Source organism: Miniopterus schreibersii (assembly GCF_964146895.1).
Source record: "Miniopterus schreibersii genome assembly, chromosome: 5".
NCBI lineage: Eukaryota > Metazoa > Chordata > Mammalia > Chiroptera > Miniopteridae > Miniopterus > Miniopterus schreibersii.
The window spans coordinates 81,777,392-81,790,041 of record NC_138106.1 but is presented as its reverse complement, the minus strand read 5'-3'; the positions used below and the strand labels follow the sequence as shown (position 1 = coordinate 81,790,041).

Below are 12,650 nucleotides of genomic sequence, written 5' to 3'. Positions count from 1 at the left end.
CTTTAGGAGTCACTTAGACTGTGTTTTAAGAGAAGACACAGGCATGTGTATGAGTTTGAGAGTATTTATGTCCTGCTTTTGATCAGGTTCTCAGAGCTGCAGGTGTGAATTCCTTTACTTTCTCTGGTTTGCCTCCAGGTGCCATACCATGGAGACCCTCTGTGTGTCATCATCTGAAAATATAAATATGTTTCTGACTTTTGATTCCAACTCAGCTTTCTGTGTCCTGCACTGATGTCCAAGCAAAGGCATGGAATTGACTGTTGATAGTGGTGATAACAAAAAGACATTAACCAGGAAGTGGTGGAGCCTGCGGCTGGGACCCAGAGCTGCTGCGTGGGGTTTGGGTGCCACACACCTTGGGCCCTGGCACAGGGAGGTCTCTGCTTGCTGCTGTTCACTTTCAGTCTGTTTTCTCTTGCAGTAAAAATCAAGACATGAATTCTTGATCAGGTCTGACCTGCTCCTCCTCACTCCTGGCCACCATGGCCCATGGACTTCACCTTCAGTTAGAGTCTAGGTCAGTGACAGACATGCTAAATGTAACGTAAAATCAGACGAACGCTATGGTCACATACTTTGAGAAACTGTGCTGATTATATCTCACATTGGAAATATCTGCATGCCTTTGTTAAGCTGAATAACAGCCCTGAGAGCTTCCTCTTTACCAAAGCATAACCCAGGCTCTGTCTCAACTGCAGGCGTCCTTCCTGGGCCCTTTTATTCAGACTCTAAAACTCAGGAAGATCAAAAGCCTGAGTTGTTGCCACAAACAGAGCTAACCTTTGATCATGTGTGATAATGGACAGTGGGTTAATATGGCTGAAAGCTGATAATACCCAAACCGAATCTTAACTTTTAATTTCAACCACTTCCCCTAAAACACTTTTAGCAGAACTTGTAGCAACATGCAAGACCGACACATTCAAGAACTTGGATCTGTCTTCACTTCTTGTGTTTGTACAGGTGCATCATGGGAGCTGCTGAAGGAGGGTGAGGTGCGACGCAGGCACCAAACTTTTGGGGCCATGAAAACGGCCACCCATCACTAGCCTCTATACCGGGAACTGCATCTGGAGTGTCAGGATGGTTTTGTCGGGACTTTTTGTCTTCAGTTTTTGGTACAGCCTAGGGCTTCTCAACCTTGGCGCTATTGACATTTTTTGGCTCCAGTTCTTTGTGGGTAAACCATCTTGTGCATTGTTTAGCTGCATCCCTGGCTCTGTCCACTAGGTGGCAACAGCACCCCATGATCTGTGACAACCAAAGACGTATCCAGACAGTTCTAAATGCTCCCAAGTTGAGAACCACTGGAATAGCCCCTTAATGGTAGGTGTATTTGATATCATTCTGACATAGGAAGAGAGTTTAGTCAGCTCTTTTATTGGTGCTAAACTATATCTGTATATGGAGTAACTCGTCAGCAGTAAGTCATCTGCCTAGGCTTTGGAATGTGAAGTGAGCTCTCTTGACTGCCCTGTTGGAGGAGCAGACAGACAGTGCAGCAGTGTTGCAGGCGGCGGACCATCCTTAGACTTGGTTCAGTTTCTTACTGTCTGTGATATCGGATGGTTACTAAGTGCCTCTGTGTTTCAGTTTTTACATCTCTAAAATGAGGGGGCAGTGATTGCTATGTCACAGGGCTCCTGCTCCTGTAAGAATCACATACTGGGTGCCCGGTAGCATGTGACTCAGAGGAACTGGGGGTTCAGTGAGTGACTCAGATGGCAGTAGAATGATCAGATGTCTCAGGCTCCACGTAGTCCCTTACTCGCCCACATTGATTTGAAGCTCATGCTCTTCTGCACTGTAATTAGGGCTGCAGAGGCACCGAGCCTCTTCCCCATCCTTGGTGTGTCTGGCGCAGCAGTGATCGCATGGGGGAGGGGCAGGGGCAGGCGTTGCTGTTTCTTATGGTCCCTCTGTTTAGTGACAGCAGTGGCTCAGCCACAGGGAGGACGCATGAAGTCCAGAGCACTTTATGCTCGTGCTCAATTCCACGCAAGCCTGAGTCTTCGGTGGTAGGGGTGTGAAGCTTCAGCGTTTGGGGAACAGATTCCTTTTTCTGTTTGGAATTAGATTGAGCCCTTGGATTCTGGACTGTTTCTCTAGCTTGTTCTTCTGCAGTGTTGTTTTGGAATACATGGTTCTATTCCCTGGGGCCAGGCGAGGAAATGAGTCTCTGACCTCTTTCTGCCTCACTGGTATGGTGTCTGCGTTTCTCAGTTAAGCTTGCAGTGCTCAGCTCTTGGATCTCCAGGCTTAGAGCATGATGCCTGTCCCTCTGCTCTGGGGATGGGGAAGGTTTTCATTTCTGAGAAACAACAACTTTAACTACTTAGCTAAATACCAACCATCTGTCTGTTTATTCTAGATTCAGGCTTACATTCTAGATTCAGACCAAAGGAAAGAATGTAAATACCCAGGACTTGAGGTGGGAGTGGGAACACTGCAGAGAAGTAATTCTCACTCTAAACCTAACATTGCTTGTACTTCCTACCTGTTGGAGGGCTCAGTAACCTTTGATTTTAATAAAATATTATGACAATAATTTATACATTGGGCAGTTCTTTAAATGAATTTATGTTTCGTTAGACACAGCAAGGGCATTCCCTTTACAAAGAGTAGAACTTCAGTGCGAAAGATGCACTTTTGTGCAACTTAAAGATGGTGCTCAGAGAGCATATGATACAAAAGGCTGTACTTTTTTTCATCAGTCCTGAGCCCACAGACTGGGACCCACTGTTGAATATACTTGTCTTTTCTAGACTGTTCCATTTGACAAGGTTATATGCAGATTTTTTTCAATAAATACAGTCAACCCTTTATATCCATAGGCTTCACATCCATGGGTTTACTCAACCACAGACAGAAAACAGTATTTTCACATTCCCAACATGGTTTTCCAACCACGGATCGAAAACACTGTGTTTGATCTGCAGCTGTTTGAATCTGAGGTTGTGAATCTGAGGAACTGTAGTTATGGAGGAGTCACAAGTGATTTACAGATTGTCAACTGCGTGGGGCTTGGCTCCCCGACCCCCATTTTGCTCAAGGGTCAACTTGTATTTCACTTTTCCAAAGGATTTCAATACGAGTCAGTCAGGTACATCATAGTAGCTCTCCCACGGGAACTGTTAGATGCCATTTCATTGCTGCTTCGGGTGTAACGTGTCTGTAAACATCTGACAGTAACCAGCCCTCCTGTCTACCTGTACATGCACAGCAGTGCCGCTCTCACTGCTGCCTCAGACCAGGACGGCTTTTGTTTCACTCCAGGTTGTTTTTTTAAAAAATGTAGCTTACACCAACTTCTCATCTTTTTCCTTACATTATTGCTTTTCTTTTTTGTATTTGCAGTATCTCTCTCTGTCCAGAGGCTATTTTTCTTCCAGGTATAGACCTGCACAGCCCTAATAAAACAGTAAAAACCTGTAGGTCTACAAGCCGTGACATCCCAGCATCTATAAACGTGCGCAAGCCCTTTCCATCCTTAAATAACAAAAGTAAGAACTCTCTCCTCTGTAGATGGGGAAGAAGTGATCCGCAGTGTTAGTGTGCTCATCTTGTTTCTAAGTGTCACTCCCTACTGGAAGGAACCAAGGTTTCCTTGGAGAAGGAAACTAATCTGAAACTAATCTGAAATCGTGCCCAGGAAAAGTACAAGTGAGGTCAGATACCCTGTGAGCAAAAAGCAGGGAAGTGCTACAGACTAATGGGGAAATGTAAAAGAAAGGACTCATACGCACTTCTCAATTTGACAATTTGGATATCCACAAGAATGACAGTAATCGATGAAAAAACTTTGAAAAACAAACCAAATTCAGCAAGTTGATAGGATATTAAAAACACATTTAAAAAAGGGAGGGTGAAATGGGGAAGTTCTTCTTTACAGAAGGGTGACAGAATTACACAGTCACCGTATTTTTTTCTTCTTTTTTTTTAGAGAGAGGAAAGGGGGAGAAACGGAGGGGGAGGGAAGGAGAAGGGAGGGGAGGGAAGGGAAAGAGAGATTGAAAATCAATCTGTATCAATTGGTTGCCTCCCACACATGCCCCTGGGATCGAACCTGGGATCGAACCCATAATCTGGCTGTGTTCCCTGACCAGGACTGGAATCCACAGCCTTCTGGTGTACAGGACAACACTCCAACCAGCTGAGCCATTGGCCAAGGCTACACAGTCACCATTTTGCAATGTCCATGTAATAACTGACTCAGACAACATTCTCCTGTGAAAAAGCCATTTGGTGAAAGGTTGTAGAACAGGATATACCAGTATAAAAGGATCGCTCTGAGATCATTTATAATAATAAAGAAAAAATCATACCTTTTCAGGAGAGATATCTGAATGACCACACTCATAAAAAATGAGATGAATTGGCATTTTGTGCCTCCTGATATGATTCAATTAGATGTACACAGCACACTTTAAAAGCTAATCATGGATCAGCAGTGGGACAGATTCAGAATGTGAAACACTATACAACAGCTAGCTTAGACTCTTTAAAAGACCAAATTCATGAAAAGCAAACAGCATGATGGGTGGGAGGGAGCTGTTCTAGATCAAAGGAGCCAAAGAGAAACAATGTGAACTGTGGTGAGTTGGGGGAACTGAGGATAAAGCTATAGAAACTGCTTTGGGACAGGTGTGCAGGTTTGAATTCAGACTTGGTTACAGTTGGTGGTATTAATGATTGACCTTCATCTTTGTGGGTATGATAATGGTGTGGCTAAGCAGGGAACTTCCTACTCTTCGGAGATGCGTGTGTAGGAGGGAAGGGTCATGAAGGTCTGCAACTTATCTTCCAAGTGGTTCAGTAAAAGAACCACTTGGAAGATAAGTTGTGCGTACACTTGTGTAGACATGTACTTTTTTTCTGATATATTCTAGTATTATGCATACATATGTGTATATGTGTACATATGTGCATGTACCATGTGTGTGTGTTAGCTTTGAGGGAGGGGTCCGAGCTCAGTGCCTGACACACAGCAAATGCACAACTGTCTCTCACATGTCTCTGCCACCCTGCTTTCCTTTTCGTAGTCATCTCTGGAAGCTCCTCTCCCCATCCTTAAATTGATGTTTCCTAGTCTATTCCTGGCCGTCATCTTTATCTTTCTTTCCTAGTCCTCTAAGCCAGAGTAGTCTTTGTTCAGAACATGTTTGAAACTGTCATCTATAAACAGACTTGTCCTTTTACCTGTCAAGTGCTCTCTTGGCACCTGTTCTCAGGCAGCATTCTTGGAGCTGGGAGTCCTGCACTCTTGGAACTCAAGAGTCGGGGGTTCTGGCTCCGAGCAGCCTCATCTTCTCCTCCCCACCGTGCACCCCCATTGTTGCAGTTCTGGGTCAGCCCAGATCTGAGGAGCCAGATTGCTCCCCACCACAAGGAAGGGCCCCCCTAGCCAGGTTGGTCATGCCTCACCTCGAGCTGACACTGTGTCATCTCTTCTCTCTTCACATTTCATAGCAATCAGTGCCATTCACTGGGGACTTTACCTTGTATCAGGCTCAGGCAATGCTAATTGCTTTTTAAGATCCCTTTTCTTTTTAATGGAATATTTGATACTTTGAAAAGAATTTATGTAACATAAGCTGAAACAACAAAAAGAACAGAGCACCTCCCTGGCCTGTGTGGCTCAGTTGGTTGGAGTATCATCTCATACATCGAAAGGTGGTGGGTTCGATTCCCAGTGAGGGCACATATCCAGGTTATGGGTTCTCTGTCGTTCCCCTTTCCTCTGTCTAAAATCAGTTTAAAAAAGAAACTCAGTACCGACTTGAGAGTCAGAGCACCCCCCTGCCCCTGTGCTCCCTCTCTCTCCCAGGCTTCTCCCAGCTGTCCGCCTTCCTTTTAAAACAAATGATTTTAATCTGTATGCATATACACTCCATTGTAAAAACTGCTTATGCTGTATGTAGTCTTCCAGGACTATTTTTTATTCCCTGTTCAGCGTTATGTTTCTAAAGTTCATCACTTTGTAAAAGCAATTGGAAATATTTGGACAAAGTGACCACTCACTCACTCACTCTGTAACTGAGCATTGTAATTCCTAGGTACGTGCCGTAGAAAACTCTTATAGAAGCATATCAAGAAACATGTACAAAGGTGCTCATAGAAACACTGTAATAGCAAAAATGTGGAAATAGCTCAAATGAATAGAGAATGGGTAAAAAAACCCCTTATTTAATGAAATTTTATTTAGCAGTGAAAATGAATGAACTACAGCGGTGCACTTTTAAATCCTCATGCAGTCCTGATAAAATAGATGCAATCCCATTGTATAGTTGAGGAAACGGAAGTCTAAAGAGCTTGAATAAGTTGTGCAAGATGTCACAGCTAGTACGAATAGACTGATATTTGAGTGCAGGTCAGTGTCCTTAAAGTCTTAACTACAGAGAAGGCTGTTTCTAGTTGAAAAGACTTTTACTTATTAGCGCTCTCTTCTGCTGCATGGAGAGGAGCGTTGTTTTCACTTAACCCAGCAAATGGTTCAATGGTTCATAGTGGGAGTTGTATAAATTTCTGATGAATGACCTAAAACTTCCTTATGTTATATAGGACAGAAACAGATGAAGGGAACTTGGAGGCTTGAGCAAGTTTCTGAGTAGTGAGCAGAGCACCTGGGATAGGAACCCAGCTCTCCCAGCCCTCAGTGACGGTGGTGTGCACCTGTGTGCTCTTTGTTTGTTTCCAGCCTCCCCTGGCGTGGGGGCTGGGAGAGGCCTGACGGATAAATGTCAGTGTGACTTAGATTGTCACTGCTCCTGCTCCCAAACTCCTCCTCCAGGTGCACAGCAGAGCCCTCTCCTGCGCTGGGTGACTCTCACCTAGAAGATGAAACTCTCTAGCCTGTGGCAGCAAAAGTGCCAGTAGGCTTTCTTTATCTCTTGAACGTCACTCAAATGATTAAGTTGTGGAAAAGTCAGGTGTGTTTGTGTGTAGGGGGGGGGGGGGGATGTGGCGAAGGCAAAGCAGCAGGGATTTGTGTCCTTGGCAAGCAGACATCAATATTCATTGTAAATGTAGATCATTGTGCTTAGTAATCTTCATCTAGTGAAACAAAAAATGGAAGGAAGAGCAAAGCTTACCTGCCCAGCCACGCCCTTGAGCTCTTTCTCATGTGCCATCCAGTGCTGGCGCAGCACCGAGCAGGCACTTTCTCTGTCCCAGTAAATCGCAAAAGGCTGCTCTTCCCTTGTACACTGGCGAGGGTGACGGATGAGGATCTGCACACGACCAGCTGAGTTTGATCAAGCACTGCACAGGGACAGCAGGAACACCCAGGTGAATTTGCTGTCACACTGTTACCACGCTGATGTTGAAGCCAAATCTATAAAGATCTAAATCACACTCATGGGGACAGAAGGACTTGGAGCCCTGGCCTCAGTCTGTGGTTGTCTGTCTCTAGCCTCTTAGTGTGGTTGCCTCATACTGGTCTCTGTTAAAATGTCACCTTCTCAGGGAGGCCTTCCCCGATCATGACATCTGACAGCCAAGCCCCTATCCAGCCTTTCCAGCCTCTCACCATGTTTTATTTTCTTCATACTTAGCTGTATTCATTATTTAAAATAATATTTATTTTTAACATCTTCTATCACCACCCCTCCCCATTTTTATTCCTGGCATCTGGTAGAAGTTCAATAGCTATTTATTGAACCCAGAAATGAATCTCTCTGTGCAGCTTTGGTCAAGCTAAGGACTTGATTTACTTAACTGTCAGACGATGAGTCTGTTCAGGACCCCTAGAGTTTTACACTTTCTACGTATACAACAGGCAAAAATGTACAGATCTTTTTTTAAATCCTTGCTGCCTAAAATTGGATTAACCATAATCTGACTTGTGACATTCTTATCATGCAAGGTGCATTCAAGGTTGACTTTTACATTTTTTATTTTATTATTTTTAATCACATTAATAATTTCCCTCAAAGTCTACAATCAAAACAGAATCCAAGTCTTCGTCAGTAATAAGCTACATGTGACTGAATGCTCTCCCTTCCTCCCTCCCGTGTGACATCTCTCTGGGCGCCGTGTACCCTGAACCATTTCTTCATTCTCTTGCTCTCTTATTTTATATCATTTGTAACATCCAAGCATGTTTCTAAGTGTATGTATACATGTATGTATACGTGTGTGCATGAATTGCGATTTTTTAAAAACTGTATGCAATCTTTTAGTGGTTAAATACATTGTACCACATATCTTCCATTTCGTTGAGTGTTGCTGTAATTCACTTGTTTTGGTGACTCTAACATTCCATTGTCTGACTGAACCACAGTCCATTCAAGTTCCTGTGTTTGGGATATTCCAGGTGTCAGATGCCCTTGTAAACCATGCTGAGCTGTATATTCCTTACTGTCTCTTCATGAACATGTGAGTTTCTTGTGGATATAAACCTAGGGATTAAGTTGCTGAATCATAGGGTATATGAATGTTAAGCCATAGGAAATAATGCCAAATTATTTTCCAAAATGGTTGCACCAATTTATACTCTGTCAATACTATGTAACAGTCCTGTGGACGCAGATCTTCTTCGTATTCTCAGATTTTTCAGTGTTTACTTGGAAATGTTGTTACATTGTGGTCTTGATTTGCATTTCTATAATCACTGACTATATGGACATCTCTTCATATGATAGTTGGTTATTTCCATGAAATGTCTAGTACTTTGCTCATTTTTCTAGGGGGCTGTTTGTAGTATGTTGATTTACAGAGATTCTTCAGACATTGCTGATATCTGCTTTGTTGGCTGTATGTGGTGAATAATCTCTCAGACGGTAACTTGTCTTTTCACCTTTTTTTGTTAATCTTCACCCAAGAATATTTCTTCCATTGATTTTTAGAGAGAGTGGAAGAGATGGAAGGGTGGGGAGAGAGAGGGTGGGAGAGAGAGAGAACCATCGATGTGAGACACATCAATTGGTTGTCTCCTGCATGTGAGAGAGACACCTGGATTGGTTGCCGCTCACACACGCCCCGACCGGGGCTAGGGATAGAAACTGCATCCCAGGTTTGTGCCCTTGACCGGGAATCAAACCCTTGACCCTTTGGTGAGTGGGCCAACACAGTAACCACTGAGCAACACCAGCCAGGGCCATCTTTTCACTTTTAAAGGTAAATAAGAGCTACTGATTTTAATATAGTTGAATTATTATTTTTTAAAATTAGTGCTTTTTGTATCAAAAGAAAAATTTCCTGTCTCAAAGTCTAAAATTATGGTTCTCACAGTACAATCTGTGGAACCATGGGGGTTCTTGACACACTCTCAGGGGGCCATTAGGTCATCCCATTATCCAGAATACTAACATGTTATTTGCCTGTTTACTCACTGTGCCAACATTTGTACTAATGCCGCAAAAAGCCAGGTGTGTAAGATGAACCTTCTGGTACTTTAGCACAAACCAACACCATGTACCCAGCTGTCCCATAGTCATTGCACATCTTACTGCCACACAGTCTTAGTAAACAAGCAAACAAAGGGCAAATTCACTCTAGAATGTCTTGGATGACATAATATATGTTGTTAATTTGATTAAAACTTATCCCTTAGGTATGTGTCTTTTAAATATTTTGTGACATGTATACCTGAAGTCTATATAACTTTATTAACCAATGTCATCCCAATAAATTCAATAAAAAGGAAAATAAATAAGTACATATTTCATGACAAAATGAAGCTCCTCTGCCACATGCGATGGTTGACTAGAGGAACAGCCCCGAGTGAATGAGTGGGAAGCTGAATGAGATGCTTTTTTTGGAGCACCATTTTTACTTGAAAGAATGATACACGAACAACAGCAATCAGCCTTGGCGATTTGGCAGACATTTTCTCAATAATGAATGAACTTAGCCTTCATGTCAGGGAAAACAACTCGCAGTACTTTTCAGCACTTAGATTGAGACCAGTGCCAAGATTAATACAGTGTTTTGATACTATATCATAGGAAATGTCTGTCCTTCAAAGTTCTGCATGAATGTACACTTCCAAATAATCAATGATTATATGATGTTACAGAACCTAGAATGGGTAAAAGAGTTATTCAAAGGCCAAGTTAGACTAAGGGTTTTTAATGTAACAAAAATACTCATTGATATGGATTTAGATTCTACAAAGCAACCAGTCTTTAAGAATTTGCCACTGTTGAGTTTTGGTGTGATACCAAAGAAGAAGATCCAGAAGGCTATTAAAACACTGCTTCATTTCCTATTATATATCTGTGTGAAACTAGATTTTCTTCAATATACTTTAACCAAACCTACATGTTAAAATGGATCAATTGTAGAAGTGGATATGAGAATCTCTCTTAAGGCCAGATGTTAAAGAGATACTCAAGAATGTAGAATAATACCACTTTTGTAACTAAAACCTTTTTCTGAAAATATGATTTTTTATAAAAAGGTATTCTTGTTAAAATTTGATGCTATTATTTAAATGCATTCAAAATACATATTTTATAAATTTTATAATTGTAATTTCTAATGTAATAAGTATTGTGAGATATAACTTACACAAACAAAAGATCTTTGGGCTCCTCAGTACTGTGAAGGGGATCTTGAGGCCAAAAGTTTGAGAATTCCTTGGGAAAATGTATTTTACAATATTTTCCAATAATATTTTTGGGGAGTTAGTTTGCTTATTTTAATATGTCAGCCCTTAGTCTATAATGCACTGGACAGAATATGGACTGTCTATAAATACCAAAAAGGGACGTAAGACCTTTGTGAAGGGTAATTAAAATTTTTTTTTAAATGTGAAACTTCCAACTCAGATAATCTTTCATTTCATTGTTTTCTTGAGTTTTTTTTGTAAGGTTGTCTAGTCTTCTATCATCCACCAAATGGGTGAATGAAGCAAATCACCTGAGTGTCTTTCTGCACCTCTTTCTGCATGGAACCACCACGTGTGGGGCTCATGGGCCTGGACCCAGGGCTGCAGCACCCCTCGCTGTCAGGCCCACTGTCTCACTAGGAAGGACTGTCCTACTTGTTTCCACTATGGTAGGAGGCACCCAGGGCACGTGGGTGCACTAGCACCTCTGTGCGCTAGCACGATGCCCAGTTTCTTGCTGCAGTGACTGGAGGTAAATTGGGAGAAGTATTCATTTCCCCTAAATATTTTGTAATTTCTTTTTTGGCTCCATGAGTGTCAGATTCTAATTCAAACATTTTTTTGTGTGGGATTTTACTATCATCAGTACTACTTTTAACTGATAGGTTATTAGCATGGATGGGGGAGGGAGTTCCATTTTTATGTAACAGCTGCTATGTGTCGGATGCTAGCATTCTCCATTAGTATCTTAGTAGCTCTTTGGGGTGATAGCTTTATCATGATGTTTTATAGATGATGGGACAGAGGAAGATCATCAAAGAGGCAAAGAGCTAAGAAAACAAACAAAAATAATGTAGCTCAGTGTCATAGTAGATGCATATTCAGCTGTTTATCTTCGGAGTGCCTGCTTTTCCACAAAGCGTTGACTGCCTCTATAGAAGTCTGAGTCCTAGTAACATTGACTAATTCAGTGCGATTGTTGCCACTGTTGTGTAAACAGCTGGTTAAGGGGCAGAGTGGTCTTGCATCCCCATCTTGTGTTTATAAATCACAGGTTTTATTGCGCATATTCATTTCCTTACTCAGAGGAAAGATAGCATAGGTGAAAGATTTAAAGCCAGATGGCTCCCCCAAATACCATCCATCTTTGGCCTTTGTTAGCTGTGTTAGCTTGTTCAAGTCACTGAACCTCTCTGGACCCTTGTTTCTTAATCTGTAAAATAAAGCCAACAATAGAAGGTCTTTCCCAATGTAATTTGACTGCTGGAAACCCCCAAGGTTGATATCAGTATTTGTGCAAAGACTTTAAAAGCAGGGAACTGTTCCTATGGGGACAATTAGAAGTCCCGTATCTCACGATCATATAAAAATTATATAAGTCATCACTGTTGATGTTCTCCTTACCCCTTGACTTCGAGGGCTGCCTTTTGAGACTGACTCTTTTTTTAAGTTGAGTCATATGAAATCACTGACATTTGACTTTTTTATCTATAAAAAATGACAGTTTTATAGGGTTAATGCTAATACATTTAATAGTTATTAGTAAAATTACACATGAATGGTTAAAAAAAATCAATACAATTGTACCAAAAGGCATATGGTGAAAAGTAAGCCTAGATCTTGGTTATGTTTTTCAAAACAAACTTTTACTCTAGATTTTCATCCCAGGCTGCCTTGATGACACCTGGCATCCCCTTGCAGCCAGGGAAAGGTGTTGAAGCACTAAAGGTAATCGTGTCTCCCTAGAATTGGTGGCGCTGATGCGGAGAGAGAAGTTGGAAATGCTAGTAGTCTATTCATTTTAATTACATAAAGTGTGAAATGTGTGTATATATTTGAATGTCTGTGTGTCTGTATCTCTAGAGAGAGATTTTCTCCCATGAATGCTTTCTTTAAGGGGGAAAACTGGCAAGAAAGTTGTTAGGAACAAAAATGAGTTAGAGAGAGGGCTTGAGACGGGGCAGTTTCTCCATTTAAAGACTCATTTGTAAAGAAGAGTCACAGCTTTTAAAAAATACTACAGTGAATGGTTTTAAAAAATATTTTCACAGCAGAGCAGGTGAGGGGCTTGTGATTGGTAGATTATCCTCCAAAA

General features: G+C 41.7%; 2 protein-coding genes across 3 annotated transcripts in view; one reads left to right on the top strand and one right to left on the bottom strand.

The window, feature by feature from the left end:
• MED12L (mediator complex subunit 12L) overlaps nucleotides 1–12,650 on the top strand; it is a 322,191-nt gene that overhangs the window by 126,538 nt on the left and 183,003 nt on the right. The gene's annotated exons all lie outside the window — the stretch shown is intronic.
• The window catches only part of P2RY14 (purinergic receptor P2Y14), a 49,102-nt gene that overhangs the window by 9,654 nt on the left and 26,798 nt on the right, over nucleotides 1–12,650 (bottom strand). For both annotated transcript variants that reach the window (XM_081137799.1, XM_081137798.1), the window contains one exon: nucleotides 7,095–7,263. The gene's annotated coding sequence lies outside the window, so the exon portion shown is untranslated. The remainder of the gene's footprint in view (nucleotides 1–7,094; nucleotides 7,264–12,650) is intronic.